Source organism: Musca domestica, unplaced genomic scaffold (assembly GCF_030504385.1).
Source record: "Musca domestica strain aabys unplaced genomic scaffold, Musca_domestica.polishedcontigs.V.1.1 5, whole genome shotgun sequence".
In the NCBI taxonomy this organism is placed as follows: Eukaryota; Metazoa; Arthropoda; class Insecta; order Diptera; family Muscidae; genus Musca; species Musca domestica.
Genome location: NW_026712346.1, coordinates 26,248,935 through 26,260,715, shown reverse-complemented (window position 1 = coordinate 26,260,715; position 11,781 = coordinate 26,248,935). Strand labels below are relative to the sequence as shown.

Genomic DNA, 11,781 nt, shown 5'->3' with positions numbered 1-11,781 from the left:
AAAAAATATAAAAAAGTTGGACAATGCCAACAACACGCGGTGTTCCCAAGCGGTCCCCCATCTAAGTACTAACCGCGCCCGACGCTGCTTAATTTCGGTGATCGGACGAGAACCGATGTACTCAGCGTGGTATGGTCGTTGGCAAAGAAGCATAGTTTATTTTGCTTCATATGCCTAACAGTGAATGCTATATTAAGACAACGTCTTTTGAGTGTTGAACATACACACGAACGAATAAGGGATTGTATGCTTGTTTCGATTAAGTGAAATAAACAGTTTTCTTACAAGTATGAAATAAAAATATTTCAAAGATGAACCTTAAAATTATTTTTAAAACAACTTTAAAGCAAATATTAGATGCAAATAAATATGTTTTATACTTTATTTTTCAAAATAGAGAAAATAAATCTAATATTGTTATTTTTAAACCATAAAAGAAAAAATATTTTACAACGTTCAAAAATATGTTTAGTTGAAAATCAATACATTATATTCATTAGCTATTCAAAGTAACGTTATTTTTTTTTTTTTTTTGTTTTTTTTGAATTAAAAAAATAAAATAAAAGCTATTTAAAAGATATTTTTACAAAATAAATAAAAAATAATTTGTTAAATATAAAAAATATTTTTTAAATTAGAAAAAATATTTTTTAAATTAAAAAAAAATATAAAAAAGTTGGACAATGCCAACAACACGCGGTGTTCCCAAGCGGTCCCCCATCTAAGTACTAACCGCGCCCGACGCTGCTTATTTTCGGTGATCGGACGAGAACCGATGTACTCAGCGTGGTATGGTCGTTGGCAAAGAAGCATAGTTTATTTTGCTTCATATGCCTAACAGTGAATGCTATATTAAGACAACGTCTTTTGAGTGTTGAACATACACACGAACGAATAAGGGATTGTATGCTTGTTTCGATTAAGGGAAATAAACAGTTTCCTTACAAGTATGAAATAAAAATATTTCAAAGATGAACCTTAAAATTATTTTTAAAACTACTTTAAAGCAAATATTAGATGCAAATAAATATGTTTTATACTTTATTTTTCAAAATAGAGAAAATAAATCTTATATTGTTATTTTTAAACCATAAAAGAAAAAATATTTTACAACGTTCAAAAATATGTTTAGCTGAAAATCAATACATTATATTCATTAGCTATTCAAAGTACCGTTATTATTTTTTTTTTTTTTTTTTTTGAATTAAAAAAATAAAATAAAAGCTATTTAAAAGATAATTTTACAAAATAAATAAAAAATAATTTGTTAAATATAAAAAATATTTTTTTAAATTAGAAAAAATATTTTTTAAATTAAAAAAAAATATAAAAAAAGTTGGACAATGCCAACAACACGCGGTGTTCCCAAGCGGTCCCCCATCTAAGTACTAACCGCGCCCGACGCTGCTTAATTTCGGTGATCGGACGAGAACCGATGTACTCAGCGTGGTATGGTCGTTGGCAAAGAAGCATAGTTTATTTTGCTTCATATGCCTAACAGTGAATGCTATATTAAGACAACGTCTTTTTTTAGGGGTTCACCTCTGGGACAATGTAGTAGCTATAGGCCGATATCACTTTTATCGGCCTTCGGTAAACTCTTCGAGTCTTTCATTTTGGAAAGATTAAATAAACTCGTAGAGGATAAAAGGGTGTTGAAGGACAATCAGTTCGGGTTTAGGGCAGGCCTATCCACTGTCCATGCCCTAACTGCTCTCTCATCCTATGTGGTTTCAGGTCTCAACAATAGGGATGGCACTATTGCAGTTGGACTTGATTTTTCTAAAGCCTTTGATACCGTGTGGCATCAAGGTCTATTGTTTAAAATGCAACGGTTTGGTTTTGATCACCAAACTGTGAGGTTAGTAGAAAGTTTCCTGTCTGATAGGTATTTCAGAGTTAGGGTAGGTGAGCGACTATCTAGTCGCAGACCTGTACTGACTGGCGTGCCCCAGGGCTCCCTCCTAGGGCCGATGTTGTTTAACATCTATGTCAGTGACATGCCTACACCTCCACGTGGAGGGTTAGCATTATCATACGCCGATGATGTGCTTGTGGCGTATACGGCCCCATTACTTCGTATAGCGGAAGCACGTCTGAACATTTATCTTGAGGTCTTATATAGGTTCTTTACCATATGGGGACTCAAGCTAAATGGGGACAAATGTTCGGCAATTGTATTTACCGGGAATACTCGATATGTTCGTCCAAATTTTACAAGGTACCATCCGGTCGTGAAAGTTGGACCTCATAATGTAGAAATAAAGGACAAGATAAAATACCTTGGGGTCATTTTTCAAAAGAACTTTGACTTCAATGGACATATAAGTTTTATCTTGGACAGAGCGAGGAAGGTCTTCTTCAGCTATCAAGGGCTGATGAAGATGCGGGATGGCTTAACTCCCGAAGATAAGTTGCTGTTATATCGGCAAATAATGCGACCTATTGTTGCCTACGCTTTTCCGGTTTGGTTTGGCATCTCGTCCAACCAGATGGAAAGGCTTAGGAGATGGGAGCGTAGTGTCCTGGCTTCATGTTTAGGCATGAGTGGACTAACATTTAGTCAGGATTTAACTGTCAGAAGGACCTCTAATAGGGCCATATATGACAGGGCAGGTGGGGAAAGAATTGACAGGGTCCTGGTCTCAGGAGCACTGGAATTCTTAGACAAGACTGACGGACTGAACAACAGTATGGTGGAAAACGCTCTGCGATGCAGCCTGGACGTGGATGCACTGAGGACTGCAAGGTACTTACCACCGGGTGCCTTAAAAAGGCTTGATGAAGAAGGGATGTTGTACGTCGATGGTGAGCTTCGTTTCTACCATCGACGTTACAACACCCTTGATGTAGAAGACACTGTGTACAGCAGTACACAGTAATTGTATATAATGTAAATATTGTAAATAGTAGTTAGTAGAAATTAGCTTTAAGTCTTAGATTTAAGTTTTAGATTTAAGTTTTAGTTTTTAAATGTTATAAATAGTTGAGTTCGCCCATTTTTATTTTTGGAATTTTTGGGGCATATATGTAAATTTTGATTTTAAGTTTTCTTTGGTTGGATAGTGTGCTGATGGATAGGCCACAGCAATTTATGTAATTTAAGTAGTATGTAGCGAATAGCTATAATTATTTTTAAGTTTTTTAGCACAGTAAGTCACGATTGTTAGTATGTAAGATGAATTTCCAAATATATGTGACCCTGGTCAAAATGAAAATGAAATGACAACGTCTTTTGAGTGTTGAACATACACACGAACGAATAAGGGATTGTATGCTTGTTTCGATTAAGGGAAATAAACAGTTTTCTTACAAGTATGAAATAAAAATATTTCAAAGATGAACCTTAAAATTATTTTTAAAACAACTTTAAAGCAAATATTAGATGCAAATAAATATGTTTTATACTTTATTTTTCAAAATAGAGAAAATAAATCTTATATTGTTATTTTTAAACCATAAAAGAAAAAATATTTTACAACGTTGAAAAATATGTTTAGTTGAAAATCAATACATTATATTCATTAGCTATTCAAAGTAACGTTATTTTTTTTTTGTTTTTTTTTTTTTTTTTTTTTTTTTTGAATTAAAAAAGTAAAATAAAAGCTATTTAAAAGATATTTTTACAAAATAAATAAAAAATAATTTGTTAAATATAAAAAATATTTTTTAAATTAGAAAAAATATTTTTTAAATTAAAAAAAAAAAAAAAAAAATAAAAAAGTTGGACAATGCCAACAACACGCGGTGTTCCCAAGCGGTCCTCCATCTAAGTACTAACCGCGCCCGACGGTGCTTAATTTCGGTGATCGGACGAGAACCGATGTACTCAGCGTGGTATGGTCGTTGGCAAAGAAGCATAGTTTATTTTGCTTCATATGCCTAACAGTGAATGCTATATTAAGACAACGTCTTTTGAGTGTTGAACATACACACGAACGAATAAGGGATTGTATGCTTGTTTCGATTAAGGGAAATAAACAGTTTTCTTACAAGTATGAAATAAAAATATTTCAAAGATGAACCTTAAAATTATTTTTAAAACTACTTTAAAGCAAATATTAGATGCAAATAAATATGTTTTATACTTTATTTTTCAAAATAGAGAAAATAAATCTTATATTGTTATTTTTAAACCATAAAAGAAAAAATATTTTACAACGTTCAAAAATATGTTTAGCTGAAAATCAATACATTATATTCATTAGCTATTCAAAGTAACGTTATTTTTTTTTTTTTTTTTTTTTTTTTGAATTAAAAAAATAAAATAAAAGCTATTTAAAAGATATTTTTACAAAATAAAAAATAATTTGTTAAATATAAAAAATATTTTTTAAATTAAAAAAAATATAAAAAAGTTGGACAATGCCAACAACACGCGGTGTTCCCAAGCGGTCCCCCATCTAAGTACTAACCGCGCCCGACGCTGCTTAATTTCGGTGATCGGACGAGAACCGATGTACTCAGCGTGGTATGGTCGTTGGCAAAGAAGCATAGTTTATTTTGCTTCATATGCCTAACAGTGAATGCTATATTAAGACAACGTCTTTTGAGTGTTGAACATACACACGAACGAATAAGGGATTGTATGCTTGTTTCGATTAAGGGAAATAAACAGTTTTCTTACAAGTATGAAATAAAAATATTTCAAAGATGAACCTTAAAATTATTTTTAAAACAACTTTAAAGCAAATATTAGATGCAAATAAATATGTTTTATACTTTATTTTTCAAAATAGAAAAAATAAATCTTATATTGTTATTTTTAAACCATAAAAGAAAAAATATTTTACAACGTTCAAAAATATGTTTAGCTGAAAATCAATACATTATATTCATTAGCTATTCAAAGTAACGTTATTTTTTTTGTTTTTGTTTTTTTTTTTTTTTTTTGAATTAAAAAAATAAAATAAAAGCTATTTAAAAGATATTTTTACAAAATAAATAAAAAATAATTTGTTAAATATAAAAAATATTTTTTAAATTAGAAAAAATATTTTTTAAATTAAAAAAAAATATAAAAAAGTTGGACAATGCCAACAACACGCGGTGTTCCCAAGCGGTCCCCCATCTAAGTACTAACCGCGCACGACGCTGCTTAATTTCGGTGATCGGACGAGAACCGATGTACTCAGCGTGGTATGGTCGTTGGCAAAGAAGGATAGTTTATTTTGCTTCATATGCCTAACAGTGAATGCTATATTAAGACAACGTCTTTTGAGTGTTGAACATACACACGAACGAATAAGGGATTGTATGCTTGTTTCGATTAAGGGAAATAAACAGTTTTCTTACAAGTATGAAATAAAAATATTTCAAAGATGAACCTTAAAATTATTTTTAAAACAACTTTAAAGCAAATACTAGATGCAAATAAATATGTTTTATACTTTATTTTTCAAAATAGAGAAAATAAATCTTATATTGTTATTTTTAAACCATAAAAGAAAAAATATTTTACAACGTTCAAAAATATGTTTAGCTGAAAATCAATACATTATATTCATTAGCTATTCAAAGTAACGTTTTTTTTTTTTTTTTTTTTTTTTTTTTTTTTTTGAATTAAAAAAATAAAATAAAAGCTATTTAAAAGATATTTTTACAAAATAAATAAAAAATAATTTGTTAAATATAAAAAATATTTTTTAAATTAGAAAAAATATTTTTTAAATTAAAAAAATATATAAAAAAGTTGGACAATGCCAACAACACGCGGTGTTCCCAAGCGGTCCCCCATCTAAGTACTAACCGCGCCCCACGCTGCTTAATTTCGGTGATCGGACGAGAACCGATGTACTCAGCGTGGTATGGTCGTTGGCAAAGAAGCATAGTTTATTTTGCTTCATATGCCTAACAGTGAATGCTATATTAAGACAACGTCTTTTGAGTGTTGAACATACACACGAACGTATAAGGGATTGTATGCTTGTTTCGATTAAGGGAAATAAACAGTTTTCTTACAAGTATGAAATAAAAATATTTCAAAGATGAACCTTAAAATTATTTTTAAAACAACTTTAAAGCAAATATTAGATGCAAATAAATATGTTTTATACTTTATTTTTCAAAATAGAGAAAATAAATCTTATATTGTTATTTTTAAACCATAAAAGAAAAAATATTTTACAACGTTCAAAAATATGTTTAGCTGAAAATCAATACATTATATTCATTAGCTATTCAAAGTAACATTATTATTTTTTTTTTTTTTTTTTTTTTTTTTTTTTGAATTAAAAAAATAAAATAAAAGCTATTTAAAAGATATTTTTACAAAATAAATAAAAAATAATTTGTTAAATATAAAAAATATTTTTTAAATTAGAAAAAATATTTTTTAAATTAAAAAAAAAATATAAAAAATATAAAAAAATATATAAAAGTTGATCGGACGAGAACCGATGTACTCAGCGTGGTATGGTCGTTGGCAAAGAAGCATAGTTTATTTTGCTTCATATGTTTCAGTTTCAGTTTCAATTTATTACATCAGTATCCTTAAAGAGTTTTAAATACCTTACGGCTAACAATATTTCCTTATATATCTATACTTAACATAAATCTTATTTTTCTAAGTTTATCTATATAATACTTAACTAAGGCTACAGTGAAGCTGTAGCCTTTCTCTATACTATTTTGATTACAAATATACTTATAATTACTCTTATAATTATAACGTTCTCCTAAAAAAATGATGTTTTTAAAAAACTGGAGTCCCTAACTTTTATTATTTTAATTTCTTATATCTAATTACATCTATTATTAAAATTACTTATTATCTAATGTTAATTCTACTTAACCTACTTAATCTACTATTTACACTATATACAAGGATGCTACACCGGCTATTGCGATACCTGATAGACGGGGTTTTCTAACTCGAGCGTCCCAAACCTACGATGATAGAAGAGGAGATGGTCTTCTCTGTAGAGAAGACCCTCTTCATTCATCGTTAGTAAACTGCTCGGTGGCCTATAATTGGCCCGATCTAGCCTGTCCATGTCTGTTTCATGTTCAAGGCTTTCTCTTACTAACCTGTTATCGACTGATGCGGCTCTGTCTAGGCACTTTAGAGCGCTAGCCATAAGAAATTTATCTATACGGCCGAAGTCGATCGATTCGTAAATTATCCTGTTGGGAGGTAAACGCCAGGTTCCATCTTCACCCTGGGTTCGCCTTAAGCTTAAACAGGACCATAAAATTCGCCTTTCCCAAACGCGGAGTCTTTCCATTTGTCTGGAAGATATTCCAAACCAAATAGGAAAGGCATATGCGATGAGAGGCCTTATTATCTGTTTGTAGATAAGTAATCTAACCTTAACAGTAAGCCCTCCAGTTGCATTTATAGCACACTGGTAGGCCCAATATATACCCTTGACTTTTCTAAGAGTGTAGTCAATATGCCTAACAAACTCAAAGTTGCTATGCAAAATAACGCCCAGATATTTAATCTGGTCCGAGTTGCGAATTTGTTGCCCTCCAACCGTAAGATTTGGCTCATACTGCCTGGCACTGCGGTACAAGTACTTTTTCTTTCCCTTGAAGGTAATCGCTTCACATTTGTCTACGTTTAAGCGCATTTTCCAAGTATGGAAATATTCGGAGAGTTGCTCCAAATATGCGTTTAAACGTGAGTTAGTGTTCCCCGCATGTGCTCCAGCCGCAGCGATGAAGATATCATCTGCATATGCCAGGAGCAAATGCCCTTCGGGCGCATGTGGTACATCACTAGTAAAAATGTTGAAAAGGACAGGCCAAGGAGAGACCCTTGTGGTACCCCGGAATTTACAGCCCTTTCTGAAGAAAGGTCCTCATCAACTTTAACTCTAAAACTACGATTTGCTAGGAAACTAGTCACTAGTCTACATATATTAAAATCGAAGCCTAGCCTTCTCATTTTATATATGATGGCGTTTTGCCAAACATTATCAAATGCTTTGGCAAAATCTAAACTAACCGCGATTGTGATCTGCCGGTTATTTAGTGCCTTAGTCACAAAGGCCCCTAAGACCATGAGGGCTTGTGATGTTGAGTGGCCACGCCTGAAGCCAAATTGGCTGTCAGGTATAATTTCTTTATCTTCCAGGATTTCTTTAATCTCCGAAAGTATAAAATATTCAAAAAGCTTCCCAAATGCTGGGAGTAAGCTAATTGGTCTATAGTTATTGCAATGTGTTGGGTCCTTACCAGGTTTCAGGATGGGTATTGTTATCGCCCTTTTCCATGAAACCGGAAAATAGCCCAAGTTTATGCAATGGTTAAAGATAATCGAAATATGTTTCCAAGCAGCGCTATCGGTCCTCCTTAACACGATGTCAGGGATTCCATCCGGCCCCGCGGATTTGCGATTTGATATTCTTCTTAACCCTGCCCCAATATTTGGTGCTTTGAGGAATTTATGTTGTCGCCATATATTGTCCTCACTTATTGTGGTTCCATCTGCAGTGAGGTGATCTGCAAATGTCTCCAAAGGGGACGTATCATTATACATTGATATTTCATTTCTAACAGTATTACTGAAAGAAGAAGTATTGTCGGCATCAGAGTGTCCTTGGACGACGTCTGCTAACATGTCAGCCTTTTGGCTAGACACGACTGCCGAGACCCCATCGTTGCCGATGAGGTCTGGGATTTTGGCATAGCGACTAATGCCCGCTGCAGCCTTAACCCTACCGTACATACGATCGTTCACCTGGATTTCGCTGAGGTATCTCACCCATTGAACTGACTCGTATTCCGCAATCGCACCTTGGATAATTCTATCGGCGTTGCGAATTTCCGCCCTGAGAGTTGAATACCTTTCAGGGTTTCCTGTACGATGTAATCTTCTCCGTAGAACTTTCTTTTGCATGATTAGGTCTAGTATTTCAGGCGAAAGTCTACGGGGTCCTCTATTCCCAGAATAAATTTTAGGAATAGCAGACTCCATGGCGGATCGGAAAACCTCGCTCGTGGCATCGATGCAGGCATCAATTTCCGAATGAGTAACATTCCGATCTATAAGAAGTTGGCAGATGGGAAGCCTTTCTGCCAATATCCTGTTAAATAGTCTTCTGTCCATTCTTCTATAATCGAAGAAAGTCCGTCTTGGTCTACATTCCGGTTCGTTCCCGTAAACGGTCATTTTTATAGCCCTGTGGTCAGAATTACAATCTAAAGTTGCAATTCCTAGCCCACTATTATCATCCACATGGATGCCAGATGAAGCTAAGCAGATGTCAATAAAGGATTGTGATCCAAGAGCAACTCTGGTAGGTCCATCTGTTGGTATTATATTTATATCAGGAAAGCTGATTAAAAAATCCAAAACTATCCTCCCTCTTGAACATATTTGGTCATCCCCCCAGCTAGTGTGTTTAGCATTCAGGTCGGCCCCTATTATAATTTCCCCAGAATTAGCTAAGTCTCTTAGAGGTTCTAAGCTATTAATATCAAAATTTTCCTGAGGCCTGCAGTATAATGCCACTGCGTACAGTGGTGACCCGCCGGCCCTATAAATTTTAACACAAGTACACTCGATGGGTCCCATATCGAGTGGTACTCTTTCACTTTTTATATTTTCCCTTACTAGTATAGCGGTACCCCCACCACTAACTCCTCTTCTATACTGTAAGTAGCTAACATACCCACCTATCTCAAATCTGTGGTTTTGAGATAGTTTATATAGTTCAGCCAACATCATGACCTCCGGCCGATGCTCATCGAGGAATAACCGGAGGTAGTGCCTCTTGTGCCTCGATACTACGGAGTTGACGTTGGCAAATATAAATGTAGAAGACCTAACCATTTAAACCTAACATACCTACTAAGGAGGCCATGGCTTTAGCCTGGCTTGCCTTGTCCTGACTTTTAAGTTCCTCTGAGAATTGACGAACTTGCATGACTGAAGTCAAGAAATCTTTACCAAAGATTTCATTGCAAATTTCGTCAAACAGAGAGAACCCGCTGACTGCTTGGCCTAAGGACTGCTGTTGGCCCAGAGAAATATTGGATTTGGGGTTTTGGCCCATGGGAATATTGGTTTTGGGTTGTTGGTCCAAAGGTATAATGTTTTTGGGTTGTTGGCCCAAAGGCATTTTGGCTTTGGGATTTTGGCCCAAAGGCAAGTTGGCAGCTTTGTTCTGCGCCGATGTAACAGTGGCAAACGATACATTAGGTTGTATCTTGCCACTGTTAATAGGGAAACCCTTTGACGCAGACTTAGCTGCTTTAATCGCCTGTTCTTCGGTTGCTTTAGCCAAAAGTTTTAGGCGGGTTGGGCAGTCGCGCGCATTTGCGGCGTGTCCAACGCGGTTACAATTTATGCATTTGAACACATGGTTCGGTTGCATTGTAACCTTACCAGTGACTGGGTCAGTCACAGGTACCATTGTTGGTTTATTGACGCCCTTGGGAATTTTGCAATTCCCTGGGCCATGGTCCCCTGCGCATTTGACGCAGCAATACGGCATGCCACAGTTAGCCGACACATGAAAGTGTCGTTGGCAATTGTGACATTGCGTCAGGCCTTTTTTCTTGTCCTTTCTGATGTGGACATCGCTCGTGAAGAGGCGGCGTATTTTATAAATACGCTGAATATCTGATCCCTTGCCCAGGTGAATCAGGAATTTTGCCCCCCCTAATTTTGTGACACGCTTTATGTCAAGGTTAAGGTTCAGAGCCTTTAGCCCTGCCTCGACATGTGTGGCGTCGTAAGAGTCCGCTAGGCCCTCCAAAACTACGGAGTACGGGGTTTGGCCTTTAGGAGCGTAGGTATAAAAATGAATACCCTCTTTAACGAAAAATGCCTTTACCTTCTCGTGGTCTTCCAACGAGATAAGGTGAAAGGCGCTAACTTTTCTATTTATCAATTTAATGGTAAATCTGTCGTGTCCAAGCAATTTGATCAAATTGTCCGTCACGCCCTTAACATTTACGTCGAATGTCGAGATGGGTGGTATCGACTTACCTTTTTTACACAGTGTAGCATCCTTACTGGGGTTGGCTGCTGTTGTTGTCGCTGCTGCTGCTGCTGATGTAGTTGCTGCTGCTGCTGATGTAGTTGCTGCTGCTGGCTCTCCTTTGGTTCCGTTGGTAACCTGCACTACTTTAACGGTCCGTTTTGCTGCTTTGGCCGATTTTTGTTTTTCGGCCTTGGCTTCCTTCTTTCCAGGCAGGATGGGCTTCTTGACTGCCTGAGGCGGAGCACGGCTTGCTTCCGCCGACAACTGCGTCACTGGCGGTGTGGGCAGTACAACCTCCATTGAGGTATCTTCACTCGGAGATGGTGAATTCTCTAGAATATCACCAGCCTTGATTGAGAATTTCTTCTCATACGCTGCAATTATGCGTTTGCAGCTGGAAACGCGCTGAAATTCGGCATTTAGTTGCCTAGCCGTTTCATCTTGGCGTTTCTTGACGGCGGCCAGTTCAGTCGTCAAGGCTTTGTTGTCTTCGACGAGGCTCGACAACAATGTTTCCAACTGGCGCACTTTGGCCTCCAGTTTTAAAGATTCGTAAGGTGAATCGTCCTCGGTTCCCTTACTACGCTTCTTTTTGCGTTTACGTTGCTTATCAGCAACGTTGCCATCGGTCGTCTCGTCTGTGCTATCGATAGTTTTAGTCGATGTACAAACATTGGGCACGGTTGTGCCTACAGTTACTGCAGTATCATTGGGTCGAGGGACTGCATTACCGACATCCTTCAAATGCATGCTGGTGAAATCGACGGTGTTACCGACCAAAACTGCATTACCGACCGTCCGGCGGACGGGTGGTACGGTGTTATCGACCGGAACGGCATTACCG

General features: G+C 35.9%; 5 non-coding genes and 2 pseudogenes across 5 annotated transcripts; all 7 read right to left on the bottom strand.

Moving 5' to 3' along the window:
- Nucleotides 1-24: 24 nt before the first annotated feature.
- Nucleotides 25-143, bottom strand: LOC131805303 (5S ribosomal RNA). Its single transcript, XR_009343626.1, has one exon. It is a non-coding gene; the product is annotated as a 5S ribosomal RNA (ribosomal RNA).
- A 541-nt stretch (nt 144-684) lies between these two features.
- On the bottom strand, nt 685-803 carry LOC131805158 (5S ribosomal RNA). Its single transcript, XR_009343554.1, has one exon. It is a non-coding gene; the product is annotated as a 5S ribosomal RNA (ribosomal RNA).
- Nucleotides 804-1,344: 541 nt separating this feature from the next.
- On the bottom strand, nt 1,345-1,463 carry LOC131805302 (5S ribosomal RNA). The gene has a single exon (XR_009343625.1). It is a non-coding gene; the product is annotated as a 5S ribosomal RNA (ribosomal RNA).
- Nucleotides 1,464-3,732: 2,269 nt separating this feature from the next.
- Nucleotides 3,733-3,851, bottom strand: LOC131805208 (5S ribosomal RNA; annotated as a pseudogene).
- Nucleotides 3,852-4,366: 515 nt separating this feature from the next.
- LOC131805301 (5S ribosomal RNA) lies at nt 4,367-4,485 on the bottom strand. The gene has a single exon (XR_009343624.1). It is a non-coding gene; the product is annotated as a 5S ribosomal RNA (ribosomal RNA).
- Nucleotides 4,486-5,034: 549 nt separating this feature from the next.
- On the bottom strand, nt 5,035-5,153 carry LOC131805196 (5S ribosomal RNA; annotated as a pseudogene).
- A 547-nt stretch (nt 5,154-5,700) lies between these two features.
- Nucleotides 5,701-5,819, bottom strand: LOC131805150 (5S ribosomal RNA). The gene has a single exon (XR_009343546.1). It is a non-coding gene; the product is annotated as a 5S ribosomal RNA (ribosomal RNA).
- Between the last annotated feature and the right edge of the window lie 5,962 nt (nt 5,820-11,781).